The 23,627-nt window shown below is 45.3% G+C and overlaps 1 long non-coding RNA gene across 1 annotated transcript in view; it reads right to left on the reverse strand.

Moving 5' to 3' along the window:
• Positions 1–19,847, reverse strand: part of LOC140394122 (uncharacterized) — a 105,632-nt gene extending 85,785 nt beyond the window's left edge. Inside the window, exon 1 of the long non-coding RNA XR_011935820.1 lies at positions 19,751–19,847. This is a non-coding gene — a long non-coding RNA (uncharacterized lncRNA). The remainder of the gene's footprint in view (positions 1–19,750) is intronic.
• Positions 19,848–23,627: the final 3,780 nt, after the last annotated feature.

Raw genomic sequence — 23,627 nt, forward strand, 5'->3', positions numbered from 1 at the left:
CTTGCAGAGATTGCCATGACAGGGTTGTGTGGTGTCGTGGTCACTGTTCTGAAGACTGGGTAGTTTGCTGCAAACAATGGTTCGTTTGAGGTTGCGCGGTTGTTTGAAGGCAAGTAGTGGGGGTGTGGGGATGACCTTGGCAAGATGTTCATCGTCATCAATGACGTGTTGAAGGCTGTGAAGAAGATGACGTAGTTTCTCCGCTCCGGGGGAGTACTGGACGACGAAGGGTATTCTGTCGGTTGTGTCCCATGTTTGTCTTCTGAGGAGGTCGGTCCGGTTTTTCGCTGTGGCGCGTTGGAACTGTCGATCGATGAGTCGCGTGCCATATCCCGTTCGTATGAGGGCATCTTTCAACGTCTGTAGATGTCTGTTACGCTCCTCCTCGTCTGAGCAGATCCTGTGTATACGGAGCGCTTGTCCATAGGGGATGGCTTCTTTAATGTGTTTAGGGTGGAAGCTGGAGAAGTGGAGCATCATGAGGTTATCCGTGGGTTTGCGGTAAAGCGAAGTGCTGAGGTGACCGTCCTTGATGGAGACGAGTGTGTCCAAGAATGCAACTGATTTTGGAGAGTGGTCCATGGTGAGTCTGATGGTTGGATGGAACTTATTAATGTCATCGTGTAGTCGTTTCAGTGATTCTTCGCCGTGGGTCCAAAGGAAAAAAATGTCATCGATGTATCTGGTGTATAACATCGGTTGAAGGTCCTGTGCGGTGAGTAGGTCCTGTTCAAACTTGTGCATGAAGATGTTGGCGTATTGGGGTGCGAATTTGGTCCCCATGGCTGTTCCGTGCGTCTGGATGAAGAACTTGTTGTCGAAGGTGAAGACATTGTGATCCAGAATGAAGCGGATGAGTTGCAGAATTGCGTCTGGAGATTGGCAGTTGTCGGTGTTGAGTACTGAGGCTGTTGCAGCAATGCCGTCGTCATGGGGGATGCTGGTGTAGAGTGCCGAGACGTCCATTATGACGAGGAATGTTCCTGGTTCAACTGGTCCATGGGTGCTGAGTTTCTGTAGGAAGTCCGTCGTGTCGCGACAGAAGCTGGGTGTACCTTGTATGATGGGTTTCAAGATGCCCTCGATGTAGTCAGAGAGGTTCTCACACAGGGTCCCATTGCCTGAAACGATAGGGCGGCCTGGTGTGTTGGCCTTATGTATTTTCGGGAGGCAGTAGAGATCTCCAATGCGGGGAGTACGTGGGATGAGAGCACGTAGGGTGCTCTGAAGATCTGGATCCAAGGTCTTGATCAGTCTGTTAAGTTGGCGGATGTGTTCCTTGGTCGGATCTGCGGGTAACTGTCTGTAGTGTTCTTGGTTGTTCAGTTGTCGGTATACTTCTTTGCAGTAGTCCGTTCTGTTCAGTACGACAGTGGCCCCCCCTTTGTCTGCTGGTTTGATGACGATGCTGTGGTTGGCCTTGAGAGCGCGGATGGCATTGCGTTGTGCTTGGGTGACGTTCGGGGCTGTCTTGTGAATGCGACTGATGAATCTGGCATTGACGCGACTCCTGACGGCTTGAGCATACATGTCGAGTCTAAGGCAGCGGCCTTCCGGAGGGGTCCAATTCGACTCTTTCCTCTTCGGTTGCCGCACCGCAGATCTCTCGGTCTGCTGTTCCGGTTCATTGGCAGTCTGCTTGGGTTCGCTGTTGGCCTCTTGGGGTCTGTGGAAGAATTCCCGGAGCCTCATTCGCCTGATGAATTCCTCCGTGTCTGCCACGAGACTGATGGGGTCCATCAGGATGATGAAGGCATCACTTCCATTATCCAATTAGCTGTGCACAGAGGCATTGAGCAAATACGAGATGCGATGATCATCTCATTCCTAATTACTCGTCTCAAGAGTCAGCACAGGCTCAATGGACAGTATGGCCTTCAGTGCCTCACTATTCTATGATTCCTTGGGCAGCCATCAGCAACTTGGCAAGCTCATGCAATTTGATTTGATAACAGAACTGCATGAAATCAGAGATTGCATCCAGAGGGCCCTCTGCGTGCTCACACTCAATGGCCTGCCCCAACAGTGGAGAGAAGTCACACTTCTGTATTACCGAGCACAGGCTAGCCTGCACCAGGAGTTACAGCAGCCCTGCCCAAGACTGTGCAACACACCTTCGAAAGGATATTGAGATGTTGGACAGAATTTTACAGCCCCTTCCTTGGTGTGGGGGGGGGGGGGGGGGGGGGGGGGGGGCGGGGGGGGGGGGGGGGGGGGAATTTTAGGGTCCCGCCAAAGTCAATGGAGTTTTGAATGTCTGGCTACACATTCTGGCCCTGCCCCCACTGCAGCGGGGCTGTAAAACTCTCCCCATTGGCCCTGGACGGAATGCAGTGTGGATTTACCAGAATGATCCAAGGGTTTGCGGGGAAGGGGTAGTGGTTTGGGTGCATGGGGATGGTGTAGCCATCTGGGATGGCCACTTCCACAATACAAAATGGATGTTTGCAAAGACTGCAGGGAACTATAGACAATGCTAAGAAAGCAGGCAGGCACAGAGCCTGTATGTGTTTTGGAACCGCAGCTCCCAGACGAGACTGAAACTGTAGGTCTATTAGCATATTGATGGCCCATCTCTGGGAACAAAGGGGAGATACTCAAGTAACCGATCTAGCTCCAGACCTCGCGGCGCCAATTCCCCAAACCGAAAGCACAAACAAAGCCAGGCTAACGGCCACCTAGGACCCGCCCAGCTATCAGGGCACCCACCCCTTTATTGGTCAAGATCAATACGAGTGATCAAGATACGGCCCAATTGATTGGGGACAAGTTTAAGGTCCGCACAAAAGTGCGCGAAGCCCTTCCGGGTATAAGAAGAAACCCCCGAGAGAGAATCGCTCTCTTGGACTTGGCTCTCAAAGCAGAGAGACCTGTCCACCAGCTGCACCAGAAGCAAGTAAGTCCAAGGTCAACGCTCGCTACCAGACGGACGACCTTAGCTGTTCCCTTGTACCACTTCGACCCCAGCAGCCTCAGATCTGAACAACGGCCATTGTTCCTCTGACTGAGTGGACACCCAAAGCTAAGTATAGGCGTTAGCGTTAGAGATAGTTTATCATAGATATCATAGAATTTACAGTGCAGAAGGAGGCCATTCGGCCCATCGAGTCTGCACCGGCTCTTGGAAAGAGCACCCTACCCAAGATCAACACCTCCACCCGATCCCCATAACCCAGTAACCCCACCCAACACTAAGGGCAATTTTGGACACTAAGGGCAATTAATCATGGCCAATCCACCTAACCTGCACATCTTTGGACTGTGGGAGGAAACCGGAGCACCCGGAGGAAACCCACGCACACACGGGGAGGATGTGCAGACTCCGCACAGACAGTGACCCAAGCCGGAATCGAACCTGGGACCCTGGAGCTGTGATGCAATTGTGCTATCCACAAGGCTACCGTGCTGCTTTAGTTTGTAGTATTTTGTGCATGAGTAGATATTACTGTGTGTGTAAATAAATAATATTGACTTTGAACTAACTAACTGGTGTATTGACTCTTTGATCAGTTTTCGGGTTTGAACTTTGTGGCGGTATCGAAAGATACCTGGCGACTCTAAAGCAAACATAATTAGGATTAAGGAAGGCGACCATATTGACTGCCATATTTAGAACCAAATAAAGAGAGCAACAATGGGTGGGAGGAAATCTGAGGTTGGTTTCACTACACTAATCAGTGTGCCAACTGAGCCTCTGTACCTCAGCATAAGACCACGGCCTTCCTGACCGAAAGACAACCGTTGGTCTCTTTAGATTCTTGCGGCGCATTTGGAGCAGATACTCAGCCATGGTGTCGGATGTTAGGTGTTAGTTTCAACTGCAGTAAATGTGATGTCCTTTGTATTAAGAACCTAATCAATGTACAGTTTGTCTTTTGTTGCTCTAAGGCTATAGCAACAATAGGCTTGTTAAAGTAGATTAAGCACTGCTGGTGTTTATACAATGAGAAACACTTAATCCACAGCAACACCTCCCTATTAATGCAAGTTTGATGAAAACAGCCTTAACCTAATTTCAATAAAGTAAGTTTAAAACTAAAGAGTGCCCCATGAATTAAAAAAGAATGTTTTAAACAAGGGACAGAAACAAATGCCAGCAAATTCTAAAAATAGACTGAAGGATCGCATTGCAAAAGTATGCGTTCTCTGAGTGTGCCAAGACTTTGTGAATGTGGTTCATTGTTTCCCAGTTAAGTGTGCAGATACACTGGACTTACTGGAGCCCCAGGACCAGGAATTAAATGGGGGGTTTTACCACGAGTGGCACAGTATGACATAAAACAAAACCCGAGTAAATGGGGAGTGAGAAAGCAGTCTTCACATGGTAGCACAGTGGTTAGCACTGTTGCTTCACAGCGCCAGGGTCCCAGGTTCGATTCCTGGCTTGGGAGATTGTCTGTGCAGAGTCTGCACGTTCTCCCTGTGTCTGCGTGGGTTTCCTCCGGTTTCGTCCCACAATTCCTGGAAGACGTGCTGTTAGGTGAATTGGACATTCTGAATTCTCCCTCTGTGTACCCGAACAGGTGCCAGAATGTGGCGACTGGAGGCTTTTCACAGTAACTTCATTGCAGTGTTAATGTAAGCCTACTTGTGATGCTAATAATGATTATTATTATTATTACAAAGGCTTTGATGGATTAGATCCTATTTAAGATAGTGGGATCCACCCTCTGAATGGCGAGGTAAATGATTGGACGATACTGTGAATTGTCAGACGTGTCACGATAATGGTAGGAAGAGGGCAGGATTCCAGATCACCAGCCTCATTTACTGTTACTGAAGAATTACATACAATACCTATCATTTAAAAAACCTGTTTAACTCCCTCCTTGGATCACCACCGTGAAGTGAAGGAGAGGCTTTGCTCCGGTTGTGCCTTACCCATGCTAGGGCCACCCATGGGGGCAAGGTTTGGGGAAGGTTCCCTACACAGTGAAGTCCAAAAAGTCCTCAACAGCAGAACAGACAAAGGAAGACTGTGCATCACCCTGGCGGCAAAGACATGAGGTAAGATGATCCTAGTCATCATTGTTTAACACATCGCTGAAATCTGTCAACCAGCCAAGCGAGTGGGTACACCTTCTACTGGAAAGGAAAGGCTGAGAGTGCCCCTTGTGCCTGCTCGGTTGGTTTTCCCATCCGGAATAGGATCTAGGAAACAATGGCAGAAATCCCCATTTGTATCAATGAAAAATTCAGAACACTTTTTAAAATAATCTTTATCAGTGTCACAAGTAGGCTTACATTAACACTGCAATGAAGTTACTGTGAAAAGCCCCTAGCCGCCACATTCCAGCACCTGTTCGGGTACAGAGGGGGAGAATTCAGAACGTCCAATTCACCTAACAGCACGTCTTTTCGGAACTTGTGGGAGGAAGCTGGAGCACCCGGAGGAAACCCACGCAGACACGAGGAGAACATGCAGACTCCACACAGTGACCCAAGCCGGGAATCGAACCCGGGTCCCTGGCGCAGTGAAGCAACCGTGCTGCCTACCTATAACTCAGCTGAATCAATATGCTGCCTTGATTTCAATGAAACCGGAAAAGGAAAAGTTCTATTTTGACTTTGATGACATCGTCACTGCCTTCCCAAAGAAAAAAATGTTCCTCCTTCTGGAGGAATTTGTTGCCGGGGTTGGCCCGGTATGACCCAGAGCCTGCCACCAAAGTGACGATGGCAGTGTCCAGTTCTTTCGAATCTTCCTCTCCTGACACCGGCGCATCTCAAGGGCTGCAGGCAGAGTAGCGTGGCACGATGAAACCAGTGACATTGGTAAGTCAGCCGGGCCCTCCTGCTCCAGGCCTCCAGAGGACATCCGCCAAGGGCATCAAAGGCCACAGGATTTGGAAAGCAGCAAACTGCTTCCACCTCTAATGTGCATCCTGGGGACACACCTAGACAGAGCAGTAGGCCACTAAAGATCAAAAAGGTTGAGGATAACTGAGTGGGCACAGGGGGGCACGGGGTGGGTGGGTGGAGGCGATCACTATGTGTAGCTAGGGGAAAAGGAAATGTCCAATGTTCACTATTGAAACATTTTACACCTGATACATGTGAAGCTTCTGTCACCTTAATCTTCACAGCAGGCCTGCCGTCACTCCCACCCTTTGTGATCCTCTGCTCCCTCCACCCACCACTTCCCGCCCTCCAGGTACAGTGATCAAGATAAAATGCTCCGATGCAGACCCCGTTCAGAGGATGGGTGTCATCAAGCTGTCATCAGAAAGACAGCAATTAGACTTTGGCATAAACTGAGGAGCACTAGGACTTTCCTCAAAGCGAGTGATCAAGCAGGGCAGCACGGTAGCATTGTGGATAGCACAATTGCTTCACAGCTCCAGGGTCCCAGGTTCGATTCCGGCTTGGGTCACTGTCTGTGTGGAGTCTGCACACCCTCCCCGTGTGTGCGTGGGTTTCCTCTGGGTGCTCCGGTTTCCTCCCACAGTCCAAATATGTGCAGGTTAGGTGGATTGGCCAGGCTAAATTGCCCTTAGTGTCCAGAAATTGCCCATAGTGTTGGGTGGGGTTGTTGGGTTATGGGGATAGGGTGGAGGTGTGGAGCTTGGGTAGATTGCTCTTTTCAAGAGCCAGTGCAGACTCGATGGGCCGAATGGCCTCCTTCTGCACTGTAAATTCTATGAATCTATGAATCATTCCCCTGCCTTGCAACTTGACCCGCTGATAGTGCCGACACCAACACTGGCCGCACAGGTCCCCGCTCGAGCCCTGGAATGAGCCGGTTGCATAAAGGTTCAGGGCTGCGATGACTTTCATGTCCACCTCGAACAGCTGTCCTCCTCCTTCTCCACAGGATGTCAAATCTGAGGCACAGGTGCCGCACCGTCTCTTTGTTGAGACGGATTCGTCTGTCGCACATGCTGTCCATCATCTCCTCGAAAGGCCAATGCTGGAGCCCTGCTCTGGGTTTCTCCTCAGCCTGATGGGCGGTCAGGTCTTCAGGGGTCCCCTGCACATGGGGTTCCGCCTCGTGCCTTCGTTAATGCAGGTGCCTTCTCCAGCATCTGGCTACCTGGGCTGCCACCAGCACCGTGATAGCAACCTCTGTGCAACCGCCATATTGTTATATCTGTAAGATGTTGGAGAAGGTGGGAGACTGACAATCAGTGAGGACTTCCAACCCAGGACCCTCAAATCCACCAAGCTCCCCCACCCTTATGCGTCCCGCCTTCTCTCAGAGTGCCACCCAACGACCCAGTTGTGCTGGAGACCATGGCTCTGCACACTCACCACAGCCACATCAGGGGTCCCTAGATGCCAGACCCCTACCAGGAACATTAGGGTGTTCAGTGCCTTCCTCTGATCCACACACTTACCCTATGGTCGCGAGGATATCCCAGGTTAGGTAGATTGGCCATGCTAAATTGCCCTTAGTGTCCAAAGAAAGGTGGGGTGGGGTTACAGTTACAGGGATAGGGTGGAGGTGTGGGCTTGGGTATGGTGCTCTTTCCAAGGGCCGGTGCATCCCTGATGGCCGAATGGCCTCCTTCTGCACTGTAAATTCTATGGCTCTATGACTTCCTATGATATCCCAATGCTGAAGTTCAGCCCTTGAGTCCTTGAGTGATGGCTGCTGCTCTATGGTGCTGACATTTCTAGTTTCAAGCAATATGTTCAGGCTTCAAAGTTTGATTGAAATGCGATGCAGTAATCGTCATCTGAGGCATGGCATGTGTACCCATGAGAAGCCACTTGAGAGCTGTGAAGTGCTCTCACAACTAACAAGGCCAATTCCTCATTTGCAATAGCCTTCAGTTGTGAAGCTGAAGGCTGCTCACAGTCAAAGGGAGTTAAAATGACCAAGAACAAGGCTCTGCCCTGGAAATCATAGACCCATAGAATTTACAGTGCAGAAGGAGGCCATTCGGCCATCAAGTCTGCACCGGCCTTTGGAGAGAGCACCCTACCCAAGCCCACACCTCCACCTGTAATCCAACCTGTAATCTCACCCCACCTTTTTTTGGACACTAAGGGCAATTTAGCATGTCCAATCTACCTAACCTGCACATCCTTGGACTGTGGGAGGAAAACGGAGCACCCGGAGGAAACCCACGGAGACACGGGGAGAATGTGCAGACTCCGCACAGTCAGTGACCCAAGCGGGAATCGAACCTGGGACCTTGGAGCTGTGAAGCAACTGTGCTAACCGCCCTGTTGTTTGGTAGGATAGACAGGCAGCAGCTGTGGTTGTCCGTTATGGGGCTCCACAATATTTAAAGATGGCTTAAAGGCCTCTCAGATGAAAAAACCCTTACCCTCCCCATCGGCCTGGGCAACACCTGACCTGGAATGCTTCAGCCCCCGACCAAGCCCAACCCCACTACCCCACTGAGGGCTCCCCCCCCCCCCCCCGCACCACCCCCCCCCCCCCCCCCCCCCTCCCCAACATCCCCATGAGTTTGAGCTGCATGCCAGTAAATGGAAATGGCTCCTCACCGTCTCAAATCCTCTCAGCAGCCATTGCACCAATTTCATGTTTTTGAAAAGGAGTACTAAACGGTGTCTATGTGATTTCTCACTGGAGAGCCGGTTAATTCCTCAGAGGCCATTACATTCGACTTCAATCTCGCTAATAAGATGGAAATAAATGCAAATTGGGGTTAATGATATGCTTGCCATATTTGGGAGCGGACCGGTGAGATGGCAAATTGATTCATGCCCTGCGCACATCTCGATTTTGGCCTTTCCCACTACCTGATCGGCGTGCCCAGATCAGCGCCGGGTGCAAGGCGGTGGTTAAAATGTGCCTCTGGTTCGTCTACAACTTGGATACTGTGTCCTGTTTTGGTTACTACCTTTCAGGAAGGATGTGAGGGTACTCAAGAGGGTGCGGAGGAGATTTACCAGAAAGGTTCCAGATGTGAGGGGATTTTAAGACAAGGTTAGGGTTTGAGAAGCTGGGGTTGTTCTACTGGGAGCGAAGGAGATTGAGGGGAGATTTGATTGAAGTATATAAAATGATGGCAGATTTGGATGAGATAGGCAAAGAAAAGTTGCCCCCATTGACTGATTGTACGCGGACTGGGGGCCACAGATTTAAGGTTTAGTGTGAGAGATGTAGGGGGAATATGAGGAAGGACTTTTAACGCAGTGAGTGTTAATGACCTGGAACTCACTACCTACGAGGGTGGGGAAGCAGAGACGATGAAGGATTCAAAGGAAATTGGATGGAGGGAAATAAACTGGCAGGGAAACGTGTAAGCAGGAGGAGAATGAGTATAGAGCATGGGAATGGGTATAGAGTGGGGATATGAGTATAGAGTAGGGGAACGTGTATAGAGTGGGCGCAGGTATTGAGTGGAGGAATGGGTATAGAACAGGGGAACCGGTATACAGTGGGGGAACAGATATAGAGCAGGGGAACAGGTATAGAGTGGGGGAACGTGTATAGAGTGGGGGCCAGATATAGCGTGGGGGTAGGGGTATAGAATGGAGGAACAGGTATAGGGTGGGGGTACTGGTATAGAATGGGGAGACGGGTATAGAGTGGGGGGTACGGGTATAGAGTGGGGGAACGAGTATAGAGTGGGTGGTTGGGTAAAGAATAGGGGGATGGGTGTAGAGTTAGGGAACAGGTATAGAATGGGGGTACGGGTACACAGTGGCGGGACAGGTATAGAGCGGGGGAAAGGGTATGGGGGGGTGGGTAAAGAGTAGGAGGACGGGTGTAGAGTTGGGGAACGCGTGTAAAACGGGAAATGGGTCTGATTGGGTTGCTCCATGGAAAGCCGGCATGGATTCGATGGGATGAATGGCCTCCTCTAGTGCTTTAAATAACTCAGACTGGATGTCTCGGGGATAGCATCTATCTTGTCAGTATTAAGTAAAGAAAGTTCGAATTTATCCATTATTTGGGGTCAGGCAAGTAGTTTGAGAGTCAGTCCAGAGCTGGATGTGAATGCCAATCCACAGAGACTAAAATGTGCAACAATAATTGGCCCATCTATCACATAAAGGCCATATTGATGTAATCTGGTAAATCATAATAAACAGTCTGCAGGGACGATGGATACTAATTCACCAATCGTACACAGTGTTTGGGGAAAAGGACTTCCATTTCTTTGCTGCCTTATTACGCTTCAGGGCATCGCTGAGCTCTTCACAATCAGCGGATTACAAGTCATAGCTGAACTAGAATGCGGCTGGTGCATCTTCAGGGCAAAGGTTTTCCAAATGAAAATTTCTTCACTCAAAAGCCTCAAACTGCTGGTGAATGATTTCCTCTGTGGACTTTGAAAAATATATGTTTTCTTACAATCAGAAGAGAGGCAATCCACTGGATGCTGTATCTTCCTGGTCTCCCTTGGCTGAGCTGACATCAGTGAGAGCTTCTGTCAGTAATTGCCTCTGCTGAAGGAACTGGCTGTTGCTGAGGTTTGCTTTCATGGACACTAACTGGCAAACTGCCAAAGCAGCCATTGTGCGTCGATAAAACTTGACAGCGAGCGTTTAACGGTCTTTTCAACCACTTGGGCATCACAGTCAGTCTAGACAATCTTTCTCTGCTGTTCAGAACAGCCGCTGGTCAGACTGTTCCCGTGGACTCTCACTGCAGTTCAATGAGCTGCTCTATGATTGAATCTATTAATACATGGATTGTTTAGAGATTTGGAGTCAGGCAAAATTATGATAACAGTCAGTAAAAGCGGCAGCATTGCCCGATGGACAGCTAGTCGAATAATATTGGAGCAGTCAATCAAAATTAAGCACAGCTCATTAATTCCCTATGTGTTTTGTTATTAATATCTATTTAATGTTTAACTTTAGTAAACAGAGGCTGCTCTTTATTTGTCTGTAAGCTACCATGTGATTAGTTACAGGACAAGGAGCGATACAACTATTTTGCATAAGATAAAGAACTAAGTAAATTAGATCAAATTAACTGATGATAAATTGAAGGGACAGTCCCAAATGGAAACTGCCGTAGACAAAAAATGAGTCGCAAAGGAAAATTAAGATATTAAATCAAGGTGTGATCAATGAGGTCGATAAAGCACCCCAGCCCCTTTGGTGCCTAATGGGCACGGAAGGTTTGAAGGGTGCCCGGGGACACCACATGTCCCCGCTCCAGGGATTCTCGGCCGTGAATGAAGCTGCGGTAAAGGTGCAGGCAATCAGGTCAGACAACCCCCTTGATCACCCATCAAGGAGCAATCCAGAGTAGGAATAATTAGCTTTGGGATGGCCAACTTCACTGGGGACAAGATACCTCAGCCGGATAAATTAGAATCGAAGATTGACAGACAACTGCATTGGAACAATGGCCTGCCTTAAAAGAGGAGATGCTTCAGGTCCAGTGGAGATACATTTCCAACAGGAGTGCCCTTTATTTATATTACCCCCTCCTCGTCCCTCATAACAAAATGAATCATCTCACACCTTCATTCCTATCCATCTGCCATTTGGCTACCCATTCTACCCAACCGATCCCTGTCCTCTTGAAGTTAAACAATGTCCTTCTCACAGTTCACAATACTTCAAATTCTTTTGTCACTACAAATGTTGAAATTGGGCCCTGACCATACAGGTCTAGGTCATTGACAAATGTCAGAGAGAAGCACCAACCCCTGTGGAACATAAGGATTAACGTGCCCCATTCTGAAAAGACCAAGACCTGTATCAAACTGCCAAAGGATCATAAATCACTGTTCAAAGACCAATGCAAGGACAGCTTTCAGCAAAAGGAATGGCAAGTTCATTCCGTCAACAATAACCATACAATTTGGCCATTCAATCTTCATAATTCCTTGGGTCTGCAGTTTGTGCACTGGTGTTGGATGAGATGCAGTGAGTGTCAACAGGGGTTGGATAGGGTACAGTGAGTGTGAACTGGGATTGGATGGGGAACAGTGGGTCTGAACTGGTGTTGGATGGGGTACAGTGAGTGTGAACTGGTGTTGGATGGGGTACAGTGAGTGTGAACTGGTGTGAACTTAATTGATGGTGCAATGGTGAAAAATGAAACCATCTTGAAGTTTGTGGTCTATTTTTTTTTTCTTGGGGGGGGAGGTGTCATGTGAGAGTACCTTTAAGAAATGGATGTTTAAGCAATGTACCTTTAAGAAATGGAGCTGATCATATTACTGAAGTGATGTCAGAGGGTGGGGGAGCTGAGCTCAGTTCTGCTTTTTTGAGTTTCAGTTTGAGAATGCAGCTGGGAGTGTCTGTGTGTTTTGCTGAGAGCTGCAGGAAGACACATAGAGCTGGTCTGTTGATTTCTGCAATCCAAAGACTATAAATATATTGAATGTAACCTAATTTCAGCGGGAGCGGTGCGCAAGTGATTTCTGGGAGGTAAGTTTTTCCTTTAAAAACACTTACCTTCACAGGAGCAGGCCTTTGGATTTCGGCGGGAGCGGTGCGCAAGGCATTTCTGGGAGGTAAGTTTTTCCTTTAAAAACACTTACCTTCACAGGAGCAGGCCTTTGGATTTCGGCGGGAGCGGTGCGCAAGTGATTTCTGGGAGGTACGTTTTTCCTTTAAAAACACTTACCTAGTCCCGTTTCTGTTCTTCTTTTCTGTTTTTTTTTAATATAAGGCGGGAACCGGAAGTTCGACTTCTGGGAAGGCCCCCCCCCCCAACCAATAAATTCTGGTGGAGAGGAAACCCGAGACACTACACATGTAGTGTCTCCCACCCACCCTCCTCCTCTAACCTAATAATAAGATCCATTGGTGTGAGGTAAGTGCCATATTATATTATTATTATTAGCATTATTATATTATATTATTAGCATTGCGCAGGTCAAGGAGACATCACAAAGGAGAAAGTGCTAGAGAAACTAAGAGGCCTAAAAATTGATAAATCCCCGGGCCCAGATGGGCTACATCCTAGAGTTCTAAAGGAGCTAGCTGAAGAAATAGTGGAGGCGTTAGTTATGATCTTTCAAAAGTCACTGGAGTCAGGGAAAGTCCCAGAGGATTGGAAAATTGCTGTTGTAACCCCCCTGTTCAAGAAGGGAACAAGGAAAAAGATGGAAAATTATAGGCCAATTAGCCTAACCTCGGTTGTTGGCAAGATTCTAGAATCCATTGTTAAGGATGAGATTTCTAAATTCTTGGAAGTGCAGGGTCGGATTAGGACAAGTCAGCATGGATTTAGTAAGGGGAGGTCGTGCCTGACAAACCTGTTAGAGTTCTTTGAAGAGATAACAAATAGGTTAGACCAAGGAGAGCCAATGGATGTTATCTATCTTGACTTCCAAAAGGCCTTTGATAAGGTGCCTCACGGGAGACTGCTGAGTAAAATAAGGGCACATGGTATTCGAGGCAAGGTACTAACATGGATTGACGATTGGCTGTCAGGCAAAAGGCAGAGAGTTGGGATAAAAGGTTCTTTTTCGGAATGGCAACCGGTGACGAGTGGTGTCCCGCAGGGTTCAGTGTTGGGGCCACAGCTGTTCTCTTTATATATTAACGATCTAGATGACGGGACTGGGGGCATTCTGGCTAAGTTTGCCGATGATACAAAGATAGGTAGAGGGGCAGGTAGTACGTAGGAGGTGGGGAGGCTGCAGAAAGATTTAGACAGTTTAGGAGAGTGGCCCAAGAAATGGCTGATGAAATTCAATGTGGGCAACTGCGAGGTCTTGCACTTTTGAAAAAAGAATGGAGGCATGGACTATTTTCTAAACGGTGACAAAATTCATAATGCTGAAGTGCAAAGGGACTTGGGAGTCCTAGTCCAGGATTCTCTAAAGGTAAACTTGCAGGTTGAGTCCGTAATTAAGAAAGCAAATGCAATGTTGTCATTCATCTCAAGAGGCTTGGAATATAAAAGCAGGGATGTACTTCTGAAGCTTTATAAAGCATTAGTTAGGCCCCATTTAGAATACTGTGAGCAATTTTGGGCCCCACACCTCAGGAAGGACATACTGGCACTGGAGCGGGTCCAGCGGAGATTCACACGGATGATCCCAGGAATGGTAGGCCTAACATACGATGAACGTCTGAGGATCCTGGGATTATATTCATTGGAGTTTAGGAGGTTGAGGGGAGATCTAAAAGAAACTTGCAAGATAATGAACGGCTTAGATAGGGTGGATGTAGGGAAGTTGTTTCCATTAGCAGGGGAGACTAGGACCCGGGGGCACAGCCTTAGAATAAAAGGGAGTCACTTTAGAACAGAGATGAGGAGAAATTTCTTCAGCCAGAGAGTGGTGGGTCTGTGGAATTCATTGCCACAGAGGGCGGTGGAGGCCGGGACGTTGAGTGTCTTTAAGACAGAAGTTGATAAATCCTTGATTTCTCAAGGAATTAAGGGCTATGGAGAGAGAGCGGGTAAATGGTGTTGAAATCAGCCATGATTGAATGGTGGAGTGGACTCGATGGGCCGAATGACCTTACTTCCACTCCTATGCCTTATGGTCTTATGGTCTGTTTTTGAAGGTTTGAAGTCTTTTGGATGTTTAAAGGAACAGTTTGAAGGATTATTTAGTGTTGTAGTCTTTTGGGGTTATCTTTGAAGTAATGGGTGATAAGATATTCAATGTTTGTTTTAAAAAGGTTAACTTGAGTTCATAGAATAAACATTGTTTTGTTTTAGAAACCATTTGTCCATTTCTGCTGTATCACACCTGGAGAGTACGCCATCTGCTTCCCACACCACAATCTATTAAAAGTTGTGGGTCGGTTGAACTCCATGAAACACTTTGGGGTTCTGTAAACCCGGACCCATAACAATTGGGGGCTTGAAGGGGATAAAAGTCTATCGATTGGATTGGCTTAACGAACTTAAAGAAAGTGGGGGGTGAGCATATTGTGGTTGCTTTTCAGGTGTGGTATTTTAGTTTAAGTGGGGAGTGTGTTGTGGACAATGGCTCTTTCAGATGCTCAGGAGTTTTTGGGGGCGGACACGGTAACACGCAATACCTTACAGACAAAGACTAAAAGCAGACTGTTAGATTTGGCAAAAGCATTGTAGTTAACATTGCCTAGCAAAATGTGAAAAAATGAGGTACTTACAGCAGTAGTTGAGCATTTAAATTTGCCTGAGATACATTCTGACTCATTAGAAATGGCAAAGCTCCAGTTGCAGATGAAGCAATTTGAACATGAAAAATAATTAAAGCAGCTTGAATATGCAATGAGAGAAAAAGAAAAGAAGAGAGAAGAAAGAAACAAAGAAAGAGATAGCGAGGAAAGGGAAAAAGAGAGAGTTTGAACTTCATAAAATGGCTATGAAACATGAAAATCAGTTAAAATTGGCAGACGCAAAGGGAAACATACAGTTGGATGAGATTGATGAGGATAGTGAGACAGAGCGTCATAGTCAAAGACGTGGTGGGGATCTATTTAAATATGTCCAAGCATTGCCAAGGTTTGACGAGAAGGAGGTAGAAGCCTTTTTCATTTCATTTGAGAAGGTAGCTAAACAAATGAAATGGCCACAGGACATGTGGGTACTACTGATTCAAACAAAGCTGGTAGGTAGAGCTGGTGAAGTGTTTGCATCACTACCAGAGGAGGTATCTGGAATGTATGAGGAGGTGAAAAAATCCATCTTAGGTGCATATGAGTTAGTGCCTGAAGCTTACAGACAAAGGTTTAGAAATTTAAGGAAAGAATTTGATCAAACATACATGGAGTTTGAAAGGCTCAAACAGAGTAATTTTGATAGGTGGATAAGGGCTTTGAAAATAGACCAAACGTATGAAGCTATCAGAGAAATTATACTTTTGGAGGAGTTTACTTGTGTGGGTAAAGTTTACTCATGTGTATCAGGAGGAGCAGGTAAAGAAGTCACAATGTCCAGGAATACAGTTTATCTTGGATAATGATATAGCTGGATCGCAGGTGGGAGTGATGCCTACTGTGGTTGATAGACCAGTGGAAAATCAGACAACTGAAGTGTTGAAGGATGAATATCCTGGGATTTTTCTGGATTGTGCAGTAACAAGGTCGCAAAGTCACAGGTTAAGACAAGAGGAGAAATCAAAGAGTGAAGATGAAGTTGAAGTGCAATTATCTGAAACGACTTTTGATCAGATGGTTGAAAAATAACAAGAACAGGTGGAGGATGAGGCGGATATTTTTAGTTCAGGAAAATTGGCGGAGTTACGACAGAAAGATGTAGAAATAAAACGGATATATCAGAAAGCATATACGGAAGAGGAATCTGAGAGTATACAAGAGTGTTATTACCGTAAAAGTGATGTCTTGATGAGAAAATGGAGACCTGTACATATGCAGGCGGATGAAAAGTGGGCAGAAGTTCATCAAGTAGTATTGCCGGTAGGGTACAGAAAGGAGGTGTTGTGAGTGGCACATGAGGTACCAATGGGAGGTCATTTGGGGATAAGGAAAACTCAAGCTAAAATCCAGAAACATTTTTATTGGCCTGGACTACATAAAGATGTAGTTAAATTTTGTCAATCATGTCAAGTGATAGGGATCCCTCAAGCAGTGATAAAACCAGCGCCCTTAATACCCATTCCAGCATTTGAGGAATCTTTTACAAGGGTCCTAATTGATTGTGTAGGACCGCTTCCTAAAACAAAAAGTGGGAATCAATATCATTTGACTATAATGGATGTGTCTACTAGGTTTCCAGAGGCCATTCCAGTATGTAATACTATAGCTAAAAAGATTGTGGAGGATTTACTTAAATTCTTTGCTAGATATGGACTACCCACAGAAATACAATCGGATCAAGGATCAAATTTTACCCCAAAGCTATTCAAAGAAGGTATGGATAGCTTAAGAATAAAACAATTTAAATCAACTGCGTACCATCCAGAATCGCAGGGAGCGTTAGAAAGATGGCATCAGACATTAAAGACAATGTTGAGGGCTTATTGTCAAGATTATCCAGAGGATTGGGATAAAGGAATTCCATTCATACTGTTTGCAATTAGGGATGCACCGAATGACTCAACCAAATTTAGTCCTTTTGAACTAAGTTTTGGTCATGAGGAAAGAGGACCACTTAAATTGATTAAAGAAAAATTGGTGGGTGAGAAATCGGAAATTACACTATTGGATTACGTGTCAAATTTTAGGGAACAATTAAATAGAGCAGGTGAATTGGCTCGACAACATTTGAATTTGCACAAAATGTGATGAAACGGGTAGCGGACAAGAAATCCAAAGTTCGTAGTTTTACCAGTGGAGATAAAGTTTTAGTGTTGTTACCAGTGGGTAGGTGAACCTTTAAAAGCTAGGTTTTGTGGACCTAATCAGATTGAAAGGAAATAAAGTGAGGTGAATTATGTGGTAAAAACATCAGATAGAAGGAAGACTCACCGAGTGTGTCATGTGAATATGCTTAAAAGGTACTTTGGAAGGGAAGGAGAGAAAAAGGAGGTTTTAATGATTCTAACTCAAAATGACGAACCAAATTCAGATGACTGTGAATTTGACATACCTCAAATTAAATTGGAAAATGAGGGTGTTCTTAAAAATTTGGATAAATTGTTGAGTTATCTTCCAGAGGAAAAACGAACTCACCTGAAAGAGTTATTGATATCACATGGGCAAGTTTGTGGAGATAAATTGGGAAGTACTAAAATGGCTATTCATGATGTAGATGTGGGAAATGCTGTTCCTATCAAACAACATCCATCTAGACTTAATCCTTTAAAATTGGCACAGGTTAACAAAGAGATTGAGAGTATGCTTAAAAATGGTCTAATTGAAGTGGGTTGCAGCCAATGGAGCTCACCCAGAGTGATGGTACCTAAACCAGACGGTACCCAACGGTTGTGTGTGGACTATAGAAAGGTGAATGCAGTTACAAGAACAAACTCTTATCCTATCCCACGTTTGGAGGATTGCATTGAGAAAGTGGGACAATCCACTTTTATTTCCAAATTGGATTTACTTAAAGGTTTCTGGCAGGTACCTTTATCCGAAAGGGCGAAGGTGTTTACAGCTTTTGTGACTCCAGATGGTATATACCAATTCAAAGTTATGCCATTTGGCATGAAAAACGAACCAGCCACATTTCAACGGTTAACTAATATCGTCGTTTCAGGATTACCCAATTGTGCGGTATATATCTACGATCTGGTAGTTTTCAGCCAGATATGGAAAGAACATTTAAAACATCTTATGGAGTTATTCGATCGACTTCAGGAGGCGGGTTTGGTGAATAAACCTAGCCAAAGGTGAATTTGGAAAAGCCCAAGTCACTTTCTTTGGCCATACAATTGCACAGGGTCGATTGGTCCCACGGGATGTGAAAACAAAAGTTATTGGGGAGTTTCCGATACCCTCGACACGACGGGAAATAATGCGATTTCTTGGCATGGGTGGATTTGATCGAACCTTTGTGCAAAAGATTTGTAGCGTGATTGCTCCACTGATGGAGTTGCTGAAGAAACGTATAAAAAAATTTCAATGCACAGCAGAGTTTCAACATGCATTTGACTGCCTGAAAGCTGTAGTAACCGATACTCCTGTATTCGAGAATTGCAAGGGACTCTGTGATCAGATTGAACTGAAGTATCTAACTTTAAAGAGAAATGCCGAGGCGTAGAGGAATGGATGGATAGTGCAGAGACTTTCTTGTTCAAAGAGACTATCAATCGAGAAGGATTTCGGTTGGAGGAAGAAGAACAAAAAGACAAATGGACTATATTATTATACCTGTTTGCGTGTGTTTTGTTTTGACCTGGTAAAGTGTTTTTACTGTGTGCATTTCTTAATTGATGGTGCAATGGTGAAAAATGAAACCATCTTGAAGTTTGTGGTCTATTTTTTTTTTCTTGGGGGGGAGGTGTCATGTGAGAGTACCTTTAAGAAATGGATGTTTAAGCAATGTACCTTTAAGAAATGGAGCTGATCATATTACTGAAGTGATGTCAGAGGGTGGGGGAGCTGAGCTCAGTTCTGCTTTTTTGAGTTTCAGTTTGAGAATGCAGCTGGGAGTGTCTGTGTGTTTTGCTGAGAGCTGCAGGAAGACACATAGAGCTGGTCTGTTGATGTCTGCAATCCAAAGACTATAAATATATTGAATGTAACCTAATGTCTGTTTTTGAAGGTTTGAAGTCTTTTGGATGTTTAAAGGAACTGTTTGAAGGATTATTTAGAGTTGTAGTCTTTTGGGGTTATCTTTGAAGTAATGGGTGTTAAGATATTCAATGTTTGTTTTAAAAAGGTTAACTTGAGTTCATGTTTTGTTTTAAAAACCATTTGTCCATTTCTGCTGTATCACACCTGGAGAGTACGCAGTGTGCTTCCCACACCACAATCTATTAAAAGTTGTGGGTCGGTTGAACTCCATGAAACACTTTGGGGTTCTGTAAAACCGGACCCATAACAATATGATGGGTGTGAACTGGAGTTGGTGGGTATGATGGGTGTGAACTGGAGTTAATGGGTACGATGGGTGTGAACTTAAGTTGGTGGATACCATGGGTGTGAGAGGTGTCTCTTGTGCTGGAGTGATTATCGAATTAACCTTGGGGAATTCATGTTCTGATTGGTTGGTTGAAGGTGATTTCTATTTTTTGATGGGAAATGTGAAGCACAAAAATGTTTAAAATCATGGTTTATTTTGCACTCATTTTGACCACACAAACATCTTCCCGCCCATCGTGCACTCATTCTGTGATTGCGACCTTGTGCTCTAGCTTCGCCCCCGCTCAGTGCTGGCAGATCACCAATTCCTCACAAACGAGACTGACGATTAAAATGGCTCAGTGCTCTCACTGCCACGTTCAGGCAGTCAATGAAGTCAACCCCACAAATGCCTAAAGTCATTCAAGTTAAAAAGAGTTCCTCTTACCTTCAGAGGTGAAGGGGTGCTGGGAGAGCACGGGCACATTCGGAACTGTGCTGTGCTTGTCACACCATTACAATCTCGATCCTCAGACATTCTTACCTGTTACCTGAAAGCAGTTTAGAGATCAGCAGTGCCTCAGGCTACCTACCTCCTTGTTGGCAAGGCGATAAACCTTTTAAATAGAGTACACTATTCAGCTGTATTCAAATGAATTTCCATAAAAAATGTTTCAACCCCCGCAATAGATCTAGGAAGCTGGAATGTTGTTTTTGGAAACTGGAGATTATATCGTGAGGTGAACTTTGCTAATGCAACAAATCTGTTTCATGTTTGGAGTCTTCTAATGTTGAGGCAGCTTCGCTTTTGAGCCATCCTCGATAAAGTCAACCGGAGGCTCATGATGCAATGCTACCTTTACTAACTCGAAACCTGCCTCATGCTTCACATTTTAGTTTACTACGACTTAATATATTGTCAGCACTGATTTGCAAGGTTTACAATAGCTGCTCTGTCTTTGTTGAGGAAGTGACAGTTTTGCATTTTCCGATTAAACATGCCCTGGAGACATCCATGTGACACTTCAATACAGGTGTTTAGTTGTTGCAAGTGGATGTGGAATTGACGAATGTGATATAAAATAGTTACTTTAGAGATATTAGTTACTGTAATGTAGAGATAGGCCAGTCTCATTCTGGTGAGTTCACAGACAAAGGATTTCAGACCGCATGGCAAAGCAAGGAGGAGGTGTGTCCAGCTACGGAGGGGAAAAGGATGCTGGGTAATAGGGGGCCAGAGGAAGGGATTGGAAGTGAGCCAATCAGAATGTATGACCAGGTCAGGAGGGGTATAGGATGACCTATGGGAATTGCGTATGTGAAACTTGATACCATTTGAATTGATTTGCAGAAATCCCTTTGTCTCTTTGTTCATTCGCTTTCCGGGGTGTAGGAGACTGGATGTGTCTTATACCTCTGTGGAATGAATCAGGCTTGCAAGCCAAATAAAATAACTAATGCTGTACCTGCAAATCCATCTCGGCTTTTATTGAGGCCAGACTGACGGGTAAAGAAATTTGTATTTTGTCAGAATTAGCTGCTGGCGGGACTCGGACTGAATAAATGCTTACCACAGATCTCAGTCTGAGTGATTTAAAACTCAACGCCTGGGCTGGTGTTGTGGATTTGCAGGCCATCATAGAAATCATCTGAGGTTCCCTCCATCAGTTTCGTTCCACAATGTTAATTGTATGGCTGGGCAGCAATACTCCTAGGTCACCTGACATGCTCCACCCCAGAATTTCTCCATGCTGAGAATTTTTCTGTGGTGTTCTTTGTGATTCTTGTTCTCAAGATGGATGTTGTCGTATTCACAAAGACCACAGAAGCTAAATTCATTAACAAAGCTAACTTTTATTTACACTACTTATTAAAGCTCGACCACTTACTCCTATAGTAAACAATAATCTAGTAATTTACAATCTACACTCTACTAACACTAGTCTTTACACCCTGTCTAGAACTGTACTCTGATCTCTCGCACTACTCCTATGCTCGCCTCTCCAGCCTTCTCCCAGAAGTCTGTGAGTCAGTGCTTTATATATTTCTGCATCCAGCTCCGTCTAGTGGTGACTTATGATATGACACTAACCCTCTGTATTCTGAACATTTCCTATAATGCCATACTATTCTCCCACACATTGCTCTTTTTATTCCTCAATGTGTCTAGTGAGTGAGAAGCGGCTGAAGGAAAGTAGCTAAAACATATAATAACACCTGCCCTTATGTGAGGATCCCAAATCTGCCAAGTAATGAGCGGGCTTATTTCAGAGCCATAGGAATACAGGGGTTAGATAGAGAATAATGTCATAGGCATATCCTTCGTGAATTTGATCAACCATTCTGTTGCTGAATTCTGAACCGCATTTGGCATCTAATCCTTTGTCAAACTGAAAAGGAATGTGCTCATAAATCCTCCGATCTTTTTTGACTACCAATTAATTTGATGTGTTGAGTGTTGCTGAAAAGTGAGACATTTTGTCAAAGCTTTTCATCCTGCACTCATCAGGACAAATGCAAGAATGCCAAATTTCAAACAATCACTACAGAAAACAAGGGTGCTGATTGGTTGGCAAGTTGACTCTGATTGGCTGAGAGAAAGAAATAGGGAACTATAGGCTCCTCAAGCTCCAGGGTAATTCATAAAAGGACACGGTTTGAACATATTCTTTTGTTTGCAGTGGACTGTACAGGAATATTTGTTGCCTCTTTATATTGTTATAATTTAACTTCCACCACTTATATTCTAGTCCACCTGAGATCAAGACACCATTTTATTCACTTCTTAAATTATTTTGGACTATACACGCCAGCTTATGGTGTCAGTTTGTGATGCTCCTGACCACATTCCACCTTCAGCAGCTTCAGTCTCTTTGCCATAACAGTTTATAAAACACTTCCTAGCTCCTCCTGACAACTATCAGCTGAAAAACCTACTCAAAACCTCTTTCCGACACCATGTATCCAGTCATCTCTTTCACTCTTCACCCATCACAACTCATTCCTTGTGCTCAGGTCTGTGAATCACGTTGCAAATATTTGCCAAATTAAAATGAGAGACAAATAGAAGTTGTTGTTGGCTGGTGAAGGCTGGAGTTAAAGGGAAGGCACTCTCGATGGTAGACATGGCAAGGCTATCAAAAGGATATATGGGTATGAAAGTTAGCAGGGATGACATCCATTTCCATTCTGCATGGTGAGTTCATGTTTTTGAGTTGCTTGTTATCTGCCAACATTTGTTGCTGCTGAGAGTCAGCCATTTTGGTTGATGTCATACCTATCTCAAAGGAAGATGGTTGTGGTTGTTGGAGGTCGATCATCTCATGCCAAGAACATCACTGCAGAAGTTTCATAGAATCCCGACAGTCCATAAGGAGGGCATTTGACTTATTGAGTCTGCATCAACACTCTGAAGGAACACCCTGCCCACACCCCCTCCTTATCACTGTAACCCCACCCAATCTTTGGACACTAAGGGGCAATTTATCATGGCCAATCCACCTAACCTGCGCATCTTTATATTGTGGGAGGAAACCGGAGCACCCGGAGGAACCTCACGCAGACACGGAGAGAATGCACAAACTCCACACAGACAGTCACCCAAGGCCAGAATTGAACCCGGGTCCGTGGCACTGTGAGGCAGCAGTACTAACCACTGTGCCACCGTGCCAACCTCAAAATCTGTCTTGGGCCCAACGATCTTCAGTTGTCTAATCAATGCCCATTGCTAGGTCAGAAGTGGAGATGTTCTCTGATGAATGAACATTCGGCTGTACCAGTTCTTAAATTGAGGCCTTTGAGTTAATTACGTTGTTTTGTTCAGAGTCAGTGTGCAGGTTTTCCGTGGGTCTCTCTGTAATGTCAGTATTTACATGGGTGCTTCTAAATCACCCGGCAATCAAACAGTGTTGTCCAGTTCATCACAAGGGACTGGTTCAGATGTCAGGAACTGAGTAAGATAAGAAAGGAGAGGGCATGTATAACCCTTGGGTAATCTCTTCTACTTCTAAGTGACAAGCTCAATAATGAAGCTGGCTGAGATTTGAGAGTAGGTCATTCTGTGATCTACACACTTATCCAGCTGGACTGTCTCACAGCCTCCCATGACACTTTTGTACATCTCACCCTTCTTTTTAGTTATAAACTTGCAGATAAATAGTTTTCTTTTCATCTTGTCTTGAGAAAATCAGCACATTCCCGGACACAACTGAAGCCAAGTAGGTTTGGAACATTTTACCACCCTTGGATAGTGGCACCATCATGTTGATAACTTTATTTTGTCAGACGGTGATATATTCTGGGCAGCATTTCAGAATAGGGCCTGG

The sequence above is a fragment of the Scyliorhinus torazame genome, chromosome 2, assembly GCF_047496885.1.
Source record: "Scyliorhinus torazame isolate Kashiwa2021f chromosome 2, sScyTor2.1, whole genome shotgun sequence".
Lineage (NCBI taxonomy): Eukaryota > Metazoa > Chordata > Chondrichthyes > Carcharhiniformes > Scyliorhinidae > Scyliorhinus > Scyliorhinus torazame.